This window comes from Pararge aegeria, chromosome 24 (assembly GCF_905163445.1).
Source record: "Pararge aegeria chromosome 24, ilParAegt1.1, whole genome shotgun sequence".
NCBI lineage: Eukaryota > Metazoa > Arthropoda > Insecta > Lepidoptera > Nymphalidae > Pararge > Pararge aegeria.
In genome coordinates this window covers 8,874,003-8,887,126 of record NC_053203.1, presented here as the reverse complement: position 1 = coordinate 8,887,126, position 13,124 = coordinate 8,874,003, and the positions used below count along the sequence as shown (strand labels likewise).

At 37.0% G+C, this 13,124-nt stretch overlaps 1 protein-coding gene across 8 annotated transcripts in view; it reads left to right on the top strand.

Moving 5' to 3' along the window:
• The window catches only part of LOC120634427 (plasma membrane calcium-transporting ATPase 3), a 281,705-nt gene that overhangs the window by 136,741 nt on the left and 131,840 nt on the right, over positions 1-13,124 (top strand). For all 8 annotated transcript variants that reach the window (XM_039904955.1, XM_039904960.1, XM_039904959.1 and 5 more), the window contains one exon: positions 3,720-3,787. The gene's annotated coding sequence lies outside the window, so the exon portion shown is untranslated. The remainder of the gene's footprint in view (positions 1-3,719; positions 3,788-13,124) is intronic.

The window sequence follows — 13,124 nt, the reverse complement described above, 5'->3', positions numbered from 1 at the left end:
AACGATAATTAAAATTGGAATAAATACAATTGGTTCTGAAAGATTTTGAAAAGCGATTTCGCCTGAAATACTTATTTCTACCTTCTCTGAAAGTCGGTTTAAAATGCGAATGACACCGAAATGAGGTACCAGTTTCGAATGCAGCATAGAAAACGACATCTTGAATGAAATACCCTTCTAGAGAAAATATATCGACGCTACGCTTGCGTGGGCCTTGTGGCAGTGCGCGTTCACCTTTAGAGTTTTAATTTTAATAACATTGCCAGTAGATTTTACTACGACTGCATAGATTAATAAAAATAACTCTTATTTGCTTGTTTGTCTAACAGAACTGCCGCATGTATGCTATTGTGACACTATCTTTGAAATGTTATATCTCTAGATAACTGGTAGATAATAATTGTCGTTAAAAATAAGAGAAGGTTAAAGTCATTACAATTAAAGAGACAGTTGGAGTCGGTCGTGTTTCAGATGAACATAAGATAGTTCATTAAAATCGGTTTATTGTGAAGCTAGTGTTCATTTTAGCAATATAGCGACAGTTAAAAAGTACTAGGTACACATAAAGTTCATAGTGATCAAAGTGAAAGATGTCCTCAAACTGAAACATCGAGAAATCTTGAAGTCAGTACGTAGGTATGTCAGAACTCCAAAGGCAAGGCTCTCCAACTTGACCAACCGCTTGCGCGATGGCGTGCTGATTCGACCAATGACTAGACTCTGTTTATCCGGCGCGTGTTTTTATTGGACGTTTAGACGTTACATTGATTATTTGGCATGATGCTTTTGCTTTACTTCCTCGCCTCTAACGACCGTCAACAACTGGAATATCTTTCCGGTTTCCATTATCCTAGCTGTTTATAATTTAAGGTTTCATAAATAAAAAAGTGAATCTTCTAGGCAATCGCATCCCACTTAGGCTAAATGTTCGCCTGCCATCACGTGTGGTTGCAGCCCAGCATTGGTATTTTGTAATGAAAAAAGTCACATCTTTGCCACTGCCCATAAACATCGACTGGGTCTCAAGATTATGCATTCGAAACAGCTTTTTTATTTTCACAAATAAAATGAAAAAGATGATATTTTATGTACCTTGTGCCAGTATATTCGGCGCTCGTTTAATTTTATTGTCTAATATAAAGTTGAACGAGTGCCCAATGATCGGGGTTAACTTTGCATTGGTGAGGTTTTTTCTACAAGATATTTTTGTGAGTGAGAGAGTGTGCTCTAGAACTATTTGACCTAGTTCTCCCTCTCACCTTTTAACCATAGAACTGCGAGGCCTCGTAATTATGTTATACGCTACTTGAAACAAATGAATTTAAATTTTTAACTAAAATCTCACCGGCAGTGTGATCAGTGATCACGGTATCTCACAGGACGTAACGTAAATCACGACAGGCGTAAATCTTGAAATCTTTGCTGTCCAACATCTGAGCTGAAATACATGCTTTCTTTATAGTGTAGCTTCAGGGGATTGAAGTAAAATAACTAATGAAAAAGAAAACGATGTTCCATTCTATATTTAAAAAAAATGTCAAATGTACAAGGTTTTAAGCATTTCTGTCAAAAACAACATACAAATTATTCAACTGAAATTGAAAAAAAAATGTTAATACCGTGCACAGTCAGGGTCCAGTTATTATCAATAGGTATTTATTATGAAAATATTTTCGCAGTTACGCAACTGCAGTAGTTAATTCCACCATTAATCTGCTGGAAAATTGACGTGTGCAAATATCCGATGCTCCATATACGATTGATCCTATAATCCTTCGTTCAATCAACGGCTGTTCAGTTTAAACAGCCTCTATCACAATCTATTAAGGTGCAAATTGCTATTGATACGCTACGCCGGTTGCCGGTTCCATTAAAATGGAATACGTAGAAGTGAATACCGTAGCCGTCCGACTTCCTCCGAAGCCCGAACGTCGGCGTTGTCCGTTGGCTTTGGAATTCTAATGCATTCTGTTGAAACTTCAGATATATCTTTACTAGCTGTTGCCATGCCTCTTTGTGATGTGGAAACCGTTTGTTTTTGTGGGATAAAAAGTAGCTTATGTTACTCTTCGCCCTTTCAACTAACTATATGCCAATAAAAAAAATTAATAGTTAAAATAACCTAAAACTTTGTTAATAATAGCGTATTTTTTAATCATGATTTTTATTAGAGAAAAAGTTATCGGTATTATCGGTTTATTCACCATCAAATTTGTTAGTAAAAATTAAAATCAAGATAATTAAAAAAAATTAACATAATTAAAATTAGCCTTAAAAATTGCAAAATGAAAATCTTATTTTGCAAATTGAAAAATTAAAATCTTATGAAATTAGTGAATTGACATCAGTCCTAGATAAAAGTTTTGAACGAAATCAGACCGTTCGAAGAGGGCCAAAATCAAGCCCAAAGGAGTCGATTACAATCATACAAACCAACCTACAAGTAAATATAATCAAAAGCGTGTAAAAGTAGAGTTGATTGTTTGCTTAGATAGGTGGCGAAGGAAGGCCAAACTAACACATTCGCATATATAGTATTAGTAACGAAATATCGATGAGTTTACTACAGAACAGTTTAAATCACCTTACGGTGACCCGATTTCCAGTGCTGGGCTCAGTACTCTTTAGAATACAGCAAAAATTACAATCACATGAATTAATTTTAAGAGATATTTATAATTTACTAGCGGACCCCAGCTCCATCTGTCGGGCTGATTTGTGAATCTAAACCATCCAGGGTGCCACTCAAACGCATACCGAAAATTCATTCAAATCGGTCCAGCCGTTTAGGTGGAGTTCAGTGCCATACACACGCACACAAGAAATATATATAAATATTTCTTGTGTGCGTGTAGAAGAAATATATATAAATATTTCTTGTGTGCGTGTAGTAGACATATGGATGTCTACTACTGGACGTAGGTATTTTTTTTTTTACGATGGCGTTTAGATGATGATTGTAAAAATCCCCGTTTCGCATAAAAATGTTGCGGATTAAAAAGGCTCTGCCATTTTGATTGCGCTGAAAAAAAAGTCGGTTGTATAATGGACTTTGTGGCTGACTTCGGTTGGTGACAGAAACAAAAAGTTACATAAACTAACTTAACGGGTTACACTTTACGTTTGCTTATGTAACATTTCTTCTCTCGCAACATTTAAACGTACGGTTTTCGGTCCGCTTCCTAAACCGTCGAGCTTATGAGACTTCATTTGATGTGCTTTTGTGACTTTTTGCATTGCGTTATTTAAGCGGCCGTTAAAAAGTTTGTGAATAGCATTTTTTTATTCCACTACAATTTAGCCCCCGATTTCAATCTCACCTGTGCGTAAGTGATGATGCAGCCTAAGATTAAAACGGACTAACCTGTTAAGAGTGTGTATTGCAGTTAATTTTAACACCTTTATCGTTCTACGCGAACTCTTACCAGAACGCTAAATCGCTTGGCGTTAACGTCTTTGACGAAAAAAAGAAGAAAATTCTAAAATTATAAATTCGCGATTCGCCCCCGCTGGGGATAGAAACCGGAAACTTCCAACTTCCACTTAGAACAGTAGGATCGTTGGAACTAAGAGGTCGTCAAAAATGTGCTTTAATGACTTTTTTCTAGTTTTGCATTAATAAAAAGGCTGGCAAAAAGTTTGTGAATAACGTCATCCTTCCCCTAATTTATGTAGTTTTTTTTTTACTGGAACTCAAAAGTTGTTTTGTTTTATTACAGGTCGCCACCTGCAGCATAATAGGGAGCCATACCCCGCGGCGGAAAGACGGGTGCGACACGCACTCGTGGTATGTACCTTTATATTTATTATTATACCTTTATATCTTTTATGACTTTCATTATATTTTTTTGATACAACGTGCAAATGAAAATCGCAACTTTACAGGCATTAGAGTTGCATTATTTACTGTCTCTTGAGACCTATCTATGAAACCGAAACGCTAATAGTTTTTGAGTAAACCGCTGCCATCGTTTTAGGTGAAATAAATCAGATACAGTCAGTCTTAGGGCTGTGACGTTAGCGTCACATGCAAAATTAAATTCAAGTGACTCGTGTCACTTTATTAGGTACGCGTTTCGTAGCTTCGGTACGGTGCGCGAGTAGGTCTTTTATCTTCAAAGGGTTGTTATAAGTAAAAATAATAAACTAAGAATGTTTTGAATTCGTTTGTATGGAATAATAACAATGCTTCTTTTGATTTAATATTTAGTTTACTTATGCGCTTCAACTTTATTTCGTAATTCGTTTACACGTTGTATATATGACTCTAGCTGCTGCCCGCGTTTGTTACGTTTGTTTTTCTGGTATAAAAAATAGCCTACGTTACCTCACCTAACACTATGCTAAAATTGAAATCGATTTGTTGCTTATTTACATTTATATTATATTTCATATTTTGCAGCAAGCAGCAAAATAAAAACATATAAAATAAAATAGTAAAATAGGAGGTAAAAGCCCCATTAGTACCCACACCCCACCCTTAATTAGTGTCAAGTTTGCTTTACCTATGCATTCGACTAATTTGCGCTACAGAATGCTCATTACTCCATAGTACATTACCCTTAATCCAAGCAACAGTGTACCCTGAAACCAATTGAGATGTCACTCAGGGATTATGCATGTCACGTCAGTTTAACCGGATGGACGCTCCAGCGTACATCGAGTTTAGTAACATAACGGACATCCTTAAACTCGAGTAACCATTTTAGGTTATCACGAAATGGATATACCAGGTCACTTCGGAAGCGGGTACTAGGACATCAGAAAATATAAAGAAGGTATCACTAATTTTCGATTTTTACGAACTCCCCTGGCGCAACTGTTACCGTTGTAGTTTTAAGTGGGAGGTACCGGGGCAGCACGGCTAGCATGGGCAGGAGACAATTATATCCCCGGGAAAAGAATAAAAATTTATCTTCTCCCACACTTTTATCAAATCTTAGAGCAATGGTGCACAAGTCGAAATAATATCCAAATAATATATATGGTATGGAGGTAAACTTCTCCCATTCCATGTTCCCGGGCTATCTCTCCGGGTTAGGGGATATAATTTTTATCTGCAGGGGTAGGTAATTTGGTCTTATATGATTGATGCGTCTGTTTTTTTTGTAATCTTTGTTACCTATGTTTAACTGCCGTACCGATACTTAAAAACGTTATTATGATACTTTTCATACATTCATTCATTCTTAAGGGATTCATAATAATATGTTTGGCACAACCGCTCCATCCATTGATAGATTGAATCCTGGAGACGGACAAACGAATGCTCATAATTGACGGCCGATTGGCGCAGTTTCCAGCTACCGTGCTTTCTGAGTCCAAGGCCGTGGGTTCGATTCCCACTACTAGAAAATGTTTTGTGTGATGAGCATGAATGTTTTTCAGTGTCTTGGTGTTTTTATGTATATTCTAAGTATTTATATATATTATTATTCATAAAAATATTCATCAGTCCACTTAGTACCCATAACTACGCTAATTTTTGGCTAGATGGCGATGTGTGTATTGTCGTAGGATATTTATTTATTTGATTATAATAAGAAAAAAATAATAATATGATAAAACACACAAAATACCACACTCTGTGGCACGACAAGTTAGGTTAAATAATTTGATAATCGATTGGTTAATGTATACCAGGAAAAGGTAAATGCAAGTCTAGTTAGTTAGGCGTTACTTACTTAGGCATTGCCTTGTTCTGCGTTAGTGAAACCGGGCATTTGTCTCTTAAAGCGGCGTGGAATTGTAATGGGAGCATCCGTCAAAGGTACAAGGTCTCTGATAAAAGTAGGAAAATCAAACAAACGAAGCATTGTCATTGTTTGCCTTTACCGAGATATTTACATTTGTGTAATTAAAGATTGATTCAATGAGTCTACTGAAATTATTAAAACAGAGCAAACTGAAATTCGAGATAAGTTTATCCTTGTGAACCAATTTATGAACTATATTGTACATTTGGTTTTTCAATAAAAGTGTGTCAAAATTTTATCCTTCCTTCACGCCCTAACTAAGCAACCGATCAACTTTATTTTTGGCATAGAGTTAGTTGAAAGGCCGGAGAGTAACATAGGCTTCTTTTTATCCCAGGAAAACGAACGGGTTCCCACAGGTTTTTTAAACAACGCGTGCAATAGCTATTATTAAATAAGCCTATTTTATAAACTGCTCTACAACATAATGATTTTAGTCGCTCGAAAGTCAGATTCAGTCAAGTTCAGTCAGGAAGAGTTTAGCAAGAAACTCAGTATTTTTTACAGTAACGTAATTGGCATACCCAAACAGCTTCTTCTTCTTAGTCGTTACAGTCTTGACAGACTGGTCGTGGTGGTCATCTGGGTGTTGTGGCTCGCACACTTCATCCACCACTCTTCTCTAACGGTTGCCTTTCTTGCGCATTCATGTAGTGGAGCCTCGATTGTGGCCTACCCTTGGTCCATCCATCTCATCGGTAATCTACCGCGTGCTCTGGTACCTTCTACTTTCCCTTGAACCACAAGTCGCTCAATGGACACGTCATTACGCCTGGACATGTGACCGAAGAAACAAACAAGCCCAAACAGCTAGATGGCCCTATAAGATGGTGAGCGGAAATCCATTGCCTTAAAACAGATCAACACTTGGGCATGCGATACAATTTGTAGCCCTGCGTCCATTATCCTGAGACGTAAGTCCAACCGCGCCCTTCAGACCGGAATACAGCAATGCTACTTGGCGGCAGAAATAAGAATGGCGGCGGTACTTTCCTGGAGGAGCTCTGTCGCGAAAAGCTCTACTGCTTAGCTCCATTTGCTCCTTTCACAATTAAACGATCATTATTCCATCTTGTGAGAGTGTAGGAATATGTCGTATGCTTCCAATAACTTAGCTCAAGTAGTTATATAAGTAACGTCCTGTGAAAATACATTCATAAACTTTAGTAAAGCTACTTAATAATCAGTAAAAAATTCAAGCAGTTCCAATTAGTTAACACAAACTCAAAATGAGTTCCGTGAGGAAAAAAAAATTTATGTTGAAGATAATTAGGCGGAGATTAATCCTGATAATTGTTGGGAAAATTTTGTTAGCGATTTCGTTGCAAATCGTTCACTAGCAGCTTTCAGACCCCTCGAAGCTACTAGTAAAACAACTTTTTACCGATGTTTAAAAGTACTTGATTTTATACGATTTAAATGACCTTCTACAATTTCTGGGAGTTGGACAAACATTTCTTAGTTTTATTCATATTTTGCGGAGAAGCGTTTGCGTTTTTGTTTAAACATCTGAATATTCTCTGGAATGACCTGTCGGTTTGAAACGTTCAGAAACTGAACAGCCAAACAGACAGACTTGACGACTTGGCCTTTATAAGGCCTACTTGAAATGAATTAATTTTGAATTTTGAATTTTTTTTTGTATTTGACCCACTGACGCGCAGTGGCGTGCATAGAGGGTATGCACAGAGTATGCAGACGATATTAAATGCAGAAAATCTACAGTGAGAGTTCTAAAAAACTTCAGATATCAGATAAATAGTTGTTCAGAAAGAACGCTGAAGAACTAACGCAATGATATTATAAGCGTAGGTAATTTAAGCATGTATAACTTATGAATTTTCTGTCAGTTCCCACTACCGATAATGACGTGCTACTAAACGACTGAACGTTCCGGTACGATGCCGCGTATGTATCGATTAGTTAAAAATAACTGCCTTAACACGTTAGCCTGCTACCATCTTAGACTGTTGAGATTGCAGTCAACGGTTGACCTGTAGTGAAATAAAATAAAACAAAACCTTGAAAATTTGCAGTATACACACATTTTGATTTACGAAACCCCTCCCCTAAATCACTTCCCTATCAATATGCCTAACAGTAGTTCGCAACTTCCTGAACCCATAACCAAAATAGGTAGCGATATTTCTCAAAGAATTCCTTTCCTGCACACGCTGTCCATTGAACGGACGTTCTATGAATACTAAAACGTTTTCCATGATGGCACGAATAATTACGTATTCGATTCGCAGGGTGTGACCGCACTGTGATGCGTTACGCAATACTAAGGATAAATCGGCGCTGTAAACCACTGTGCTAAAATTGTAGATACTTTTTATACTAATGGAAGTTTACTTAGATAACTAATAAGCTGAACTTTGTTCGTACAGGACAAACAAGCTAAACTAAACAAAGTTAGGAATAGCATCTGATGTGTGAATGATTTGATGAATTCCTTTAAAGCCGGAAGCCGGAATTCATCACCTCAACCGATTGAGATCCAAAATTCACGATTCTGGGCCGCTTGCTTCCAGCGCACCTCACAGCGAATCTTATGATATCGTCTGTCCACCTTGTTAGGGGTCGCGAAACGCAGCGTTTGTCTTGCACCTTCCAAGTATCCGTGGCAAAATCTACCTTCCTATAAATGATACCAGAGCTTTCATCCTTCTGACATATCGTTCAATGAAGAAACAAACTAAAGCCATTCTAAGCTTAATCATAAGATTGTACCAACGAATTGGTTTTGACACTTAAAAATCTAATACCTGTTTTCACTAACTACGCACAGGGCAATTCTTTAGTAAGTAACGCCTAATCAAGGAAGATTCCTAGGTAAACATTTCATCATCATCGTCACCATGTTGCCACAAACGGAGTTTATATTTTTTTATCTGTCAAGAGCTTACGAGTTCCCTAAACGTTTCGATTCGCCGAAACTTAAGACATCACATAGGAGTTCATGAAACTTTTTTTCTCTCTAGGACTCACCTAAATCACTATGCATCTGATTAAGGCGGTACCTAGGTTAAGTGAAAACTATCATAAATCGTGTAAAATCTATACGACCATCTGCTGGAAACAAAGTCTAGGATCTCGCTAGGACAACGAGCATCATCTGCAATCCAATGCGATCGGAGAGGTCATGAGCTTGTACAAAACCTCTAACAGTTAATGTTGGATGGTCACGAAACTAATGACCTAGAATTTCATAACCTGAATGGTCATTGTTCTTTTTCATTTCATCATTCTCTAGCCAACAAAGCCTTTGAGCCTCGAGCGTTTTCTACAACAATTGACGTAGACAAAAACTCTGGTGATTCGGGGTCTACAGTGTTCCAATGTATACTTCACGCCACATTAAATCTCTGTCCCCTTAGCACGAATTCGTTAACCTCGCAAACTGCGATCGTTTTCGATCATCGAAACACTAAACTTAACTTCAATGGAAAACTGGCATATGCTAGTTCCGCCAATGTCATTACAAAAAATGTTTTTAATGCAACATAATTCGAATTTACATTTACATTACTTTTGCAGCCTGAAATCCCATCTAATAGAATCCTATGATGAGCACTATTGGTTACGGCGCCTTATCGCCTTCATTTTAATCATTAACGCGAAAAAAAGGTCTCCTTATCAACTAAAGAAGATCAATATTCTCTCTCGCCTTACGAGTAGGCAGCATAGCGTCTTCCACACATTTCCTTTTATGGCCAACTTCCTAAACCAATACGTTTGCGTCCCCCGCCGAAGTTTAAACCGCTGCTATATTTATTTGTATTGATATGTATAGGAGAATACTATGACTGATCTTCACTTTAGCTGTTTGTATGAAGAGGCTTTATGAAATAAGTAATACGCAGTTTACAACTTTAAAGCTAATACTGTTAAGTACCATTAGTTTCAATGCTTGAAAACCATCAGAATTTCTTGCTAAGGGTACTTCGGTTCGGTGAACTCGCAAAGTGTTATGTAATTGACATATTATCTTTGTAAGCTTTAAGGATGTTATGTTATCTTGAGAGTCAAGTAAATAATATGAATGGTTTTGTGTGTTAAATACTTCCTCGTTACTTATTGATTTTTTTCTCATTATAACTCCCATTCTTCTTTATTAAAATTTTTTACCCGTATTGTATTTGCATATTATATTTTTGATATTAACTATCTCATTGATAGTAAGGCTAAATATCACGCGGTCCTGGATTCGATTCTCAGATCTGGCCAAACATTGTTTGATGTTTAATTTTCTGTGCCCGGCATGTGCTTATGAATATTTATGTGCTAAACCAACCTAACCTAACTTAAGAACAAGATATTAGTTGTGCTTATAAACCGTTGCCATATATTTTGATTCTGCCGAATTGTAGTATACTTTTTATTTGTACCTGAAAGATTAGTTTTCTACTTCTTAGTAGTCCTTAGTTCTTAGTAGTTCTTAGTTCTTAGTTCTTAGTAGTTCTTAGTTCTTAGTTCTTAGTAGTTCTTAGTTCTTAGTATCTTCAAACCCTTTCCTCTCTGAATCCAACCTTTATAAATGTACGTACTTACTTGTAATTAAAGTATTCGCCAATTTAATAGCATATATTCCCCCGTTCAGCAACCGATGTTTGTCCGAATGTACCCCCTGGGAGGTAACCTAAATGTTGCTATAAATAAAAGGTACAGTTGAAACCCCGCTGGGGCAGTCTTCCTTGAACAACAAAATAAATGCGAAACACGAGTAGTCACGTAAATAATTTTAATACATCGTTTTATAATAGTAATCCCAAATTATTCGGGTTATTTACCAGTACGTAGTAGACTAGGGCCTTAACCCCTTCTCATTGTGGGAGGGGATAGTCAGGGTTAACTCGCAGAGAAATAAAAAAAACGTGTGAGCCGTTACGGGACGTGAAACATCAAAACGTGTGAGCCTGGCAGATGTGAAACATCAAAATTGTTTTCTGTAAGTTATTGCAGCTCAATAGCTGAATAAAAAATTTGTTCCACAAAAAAAAAACAAACAAATGGATAATCACTCCTTTTTGTAAGGCGATTAATAATGACTGTTTTATTACATTATTAATATTCATTTTTATTACAAACAAAATTCAATCATATACCGTGGCGATGCGTCGCCACGGCCTGTGTCGTCACGCCAAAAATCAGGTTTACCCTCCGCCTATAGATGTTTCAAATCAAAAAGATCGCCTAATATTTTCAAAATATATTCTTATTCATAACTTACAGAAAACGGGAAAAGCATTTTCCCGTTTTAGCACAAAAGTATACAGAATCTCGCTCTGTTTAGGTTTTATTTCGGATACATCTTCATCATCATATCAACCCATTACCGGCCCACTGCAGGGCACGGGTCTCCTCCCACAATGAGAAGGGGTTAATGCCGTGTCCACCACGCTCGCACGACTCCACACACCTTTGAGAACATTATGGAGAACTCTCGGGCATGCAGGTTTCCTCACGATGTTTTCCTTCACCGTTGAAGCAAGTGATTAGTTTAATTTGTATGCAAGTTTTTTCCTAAATTCTACTCCTTGTGGAAGTTTTCTTATAGATAATTATTATTTAAATGTACCCACGGACCCTATTATCCATTAACCCTGAGCAATTACAAAAAGGGTTGTGTGTAATCCGATATGAGAACACAAACTTTTCATAATTAAGTATTACATGTAAGGTTAATTTCATTTTTCATCCAAAAATAATTTTCATTTCCATAACTAACGACTTCTATTTCCATAATAATACATAGTCACGAATATTTTTACAAGTAGGGTAATATGTAATTTATAAGGTGGGGATTTGGATTAAAACACGCTATATACACTTCAGTGTTACGAGTGACTTGAGATACTATACTTTAATAAATCTTCTTTATATATATATTTCTTGTGTGCGTGTGTATGTCACTCAACTCCTCCTAAACGGCCGGACCGATTTGAATGAATTTTTCGGTATGCGTTTGGGTGGCACCCTGGATGGTTTAGATTCACAAATCAGCCCGAAAGATGGCGCTGGGGTCCGCTAGTAAATATATATACTACGACAATACACACATCGCCATCTAGCCATCTGTCATAGTAAGTGTTACGTGTATCTACATCGTATCGCCCTACTGCTCCTTACAATATTATTATATGGATAGTGTTGTGGATTACATATTAACGCCATTTTTTTCTTTTTGTGAAATTTAAAAGAGCTATTGTTGTAATATGTAATTGTTTTCTGTCCCAAATAAATAAAAAATAAAAATAAAATAACAGCCCCAAAGTAAGCGTGGCTTGTGTTATAGGTACGGAGATGACTGATGAATAATTTTATGATTATCTATATATATAAAAGAAAGTCGTGTTAGTTACTTCACTTATAACTCAAGAACGGCTGAACCGATTTAGCTGAAAATTGGCAGGGAGGTAGTTTAGAGCCAGGAGAAGGACATAGGATACTTTTTATCCCGTTCGACATCATTCCCGTGTGACTTGACATGTAACGTCAGTCACTATAAAACGTGGTATAACAAAAAAGAATCAGACTTGGAATAACAAAATTGACGTATAATGACAGCTATGTAATGACGTATGGATGACTATTTGATATTTGTAAGAAATCAATAATATAACTATTTCTATTAAATAAATAATTAACATTATTGCCCAATTGCCCATTCGTATAAACAGTGAAGTGAACTATAAAACTCGGTATGGTTAAAAATTTAAGTTTTTAGGTGAAGTGAAGTTTAATTAATAATGCCGCGACCAAGACGATCGAATCTTTCCCGACAAAGCCGTGATGCAAGAAGAATACGAAATACTGCAAATGAAAGGACTGAAGAAGAACAAGAAATTGCACGTGAACAGCGCCGCGATAGTATGGCTCGACTTCGTGCTTCTCAATCACGAGAGCAAAGTGAAGCAGCCCGTGAAACAGCTCGGTTGGCAATGCAGAATCGTCGAGCGAACAACAGAGGTCAACAAATAGATAATTTGCGACGCAGAACAAGATATTTATCAAGTGCTGATTTGAATCGAGCAGCGTTTCAATACGATTGCAGCAATGATTACAGCTTGCATCCTAGCGTTTGCATTGGGCAAATGGACGTAGTTTGCGAGTATTGTGGTGCATTAAAGTTTTCCGGAGAAACGCCTGGATTATGCTGCCTTAATGGTAAAGTGAAATTGCCATTGTTGACTCCGCCACCTGAGCCATTGTATTCATTGCTTTGTGGCGAAACACAAGAATCACGCCACTTTCTTGCAAATACTCAAAAATACAATGGTTGTTTCCAGATGACGTCATTTGGGGCAGATATTATCGAAGAACGGGGATTTAATCCGACATTTAAGGTATTTATTTTTGTACTTA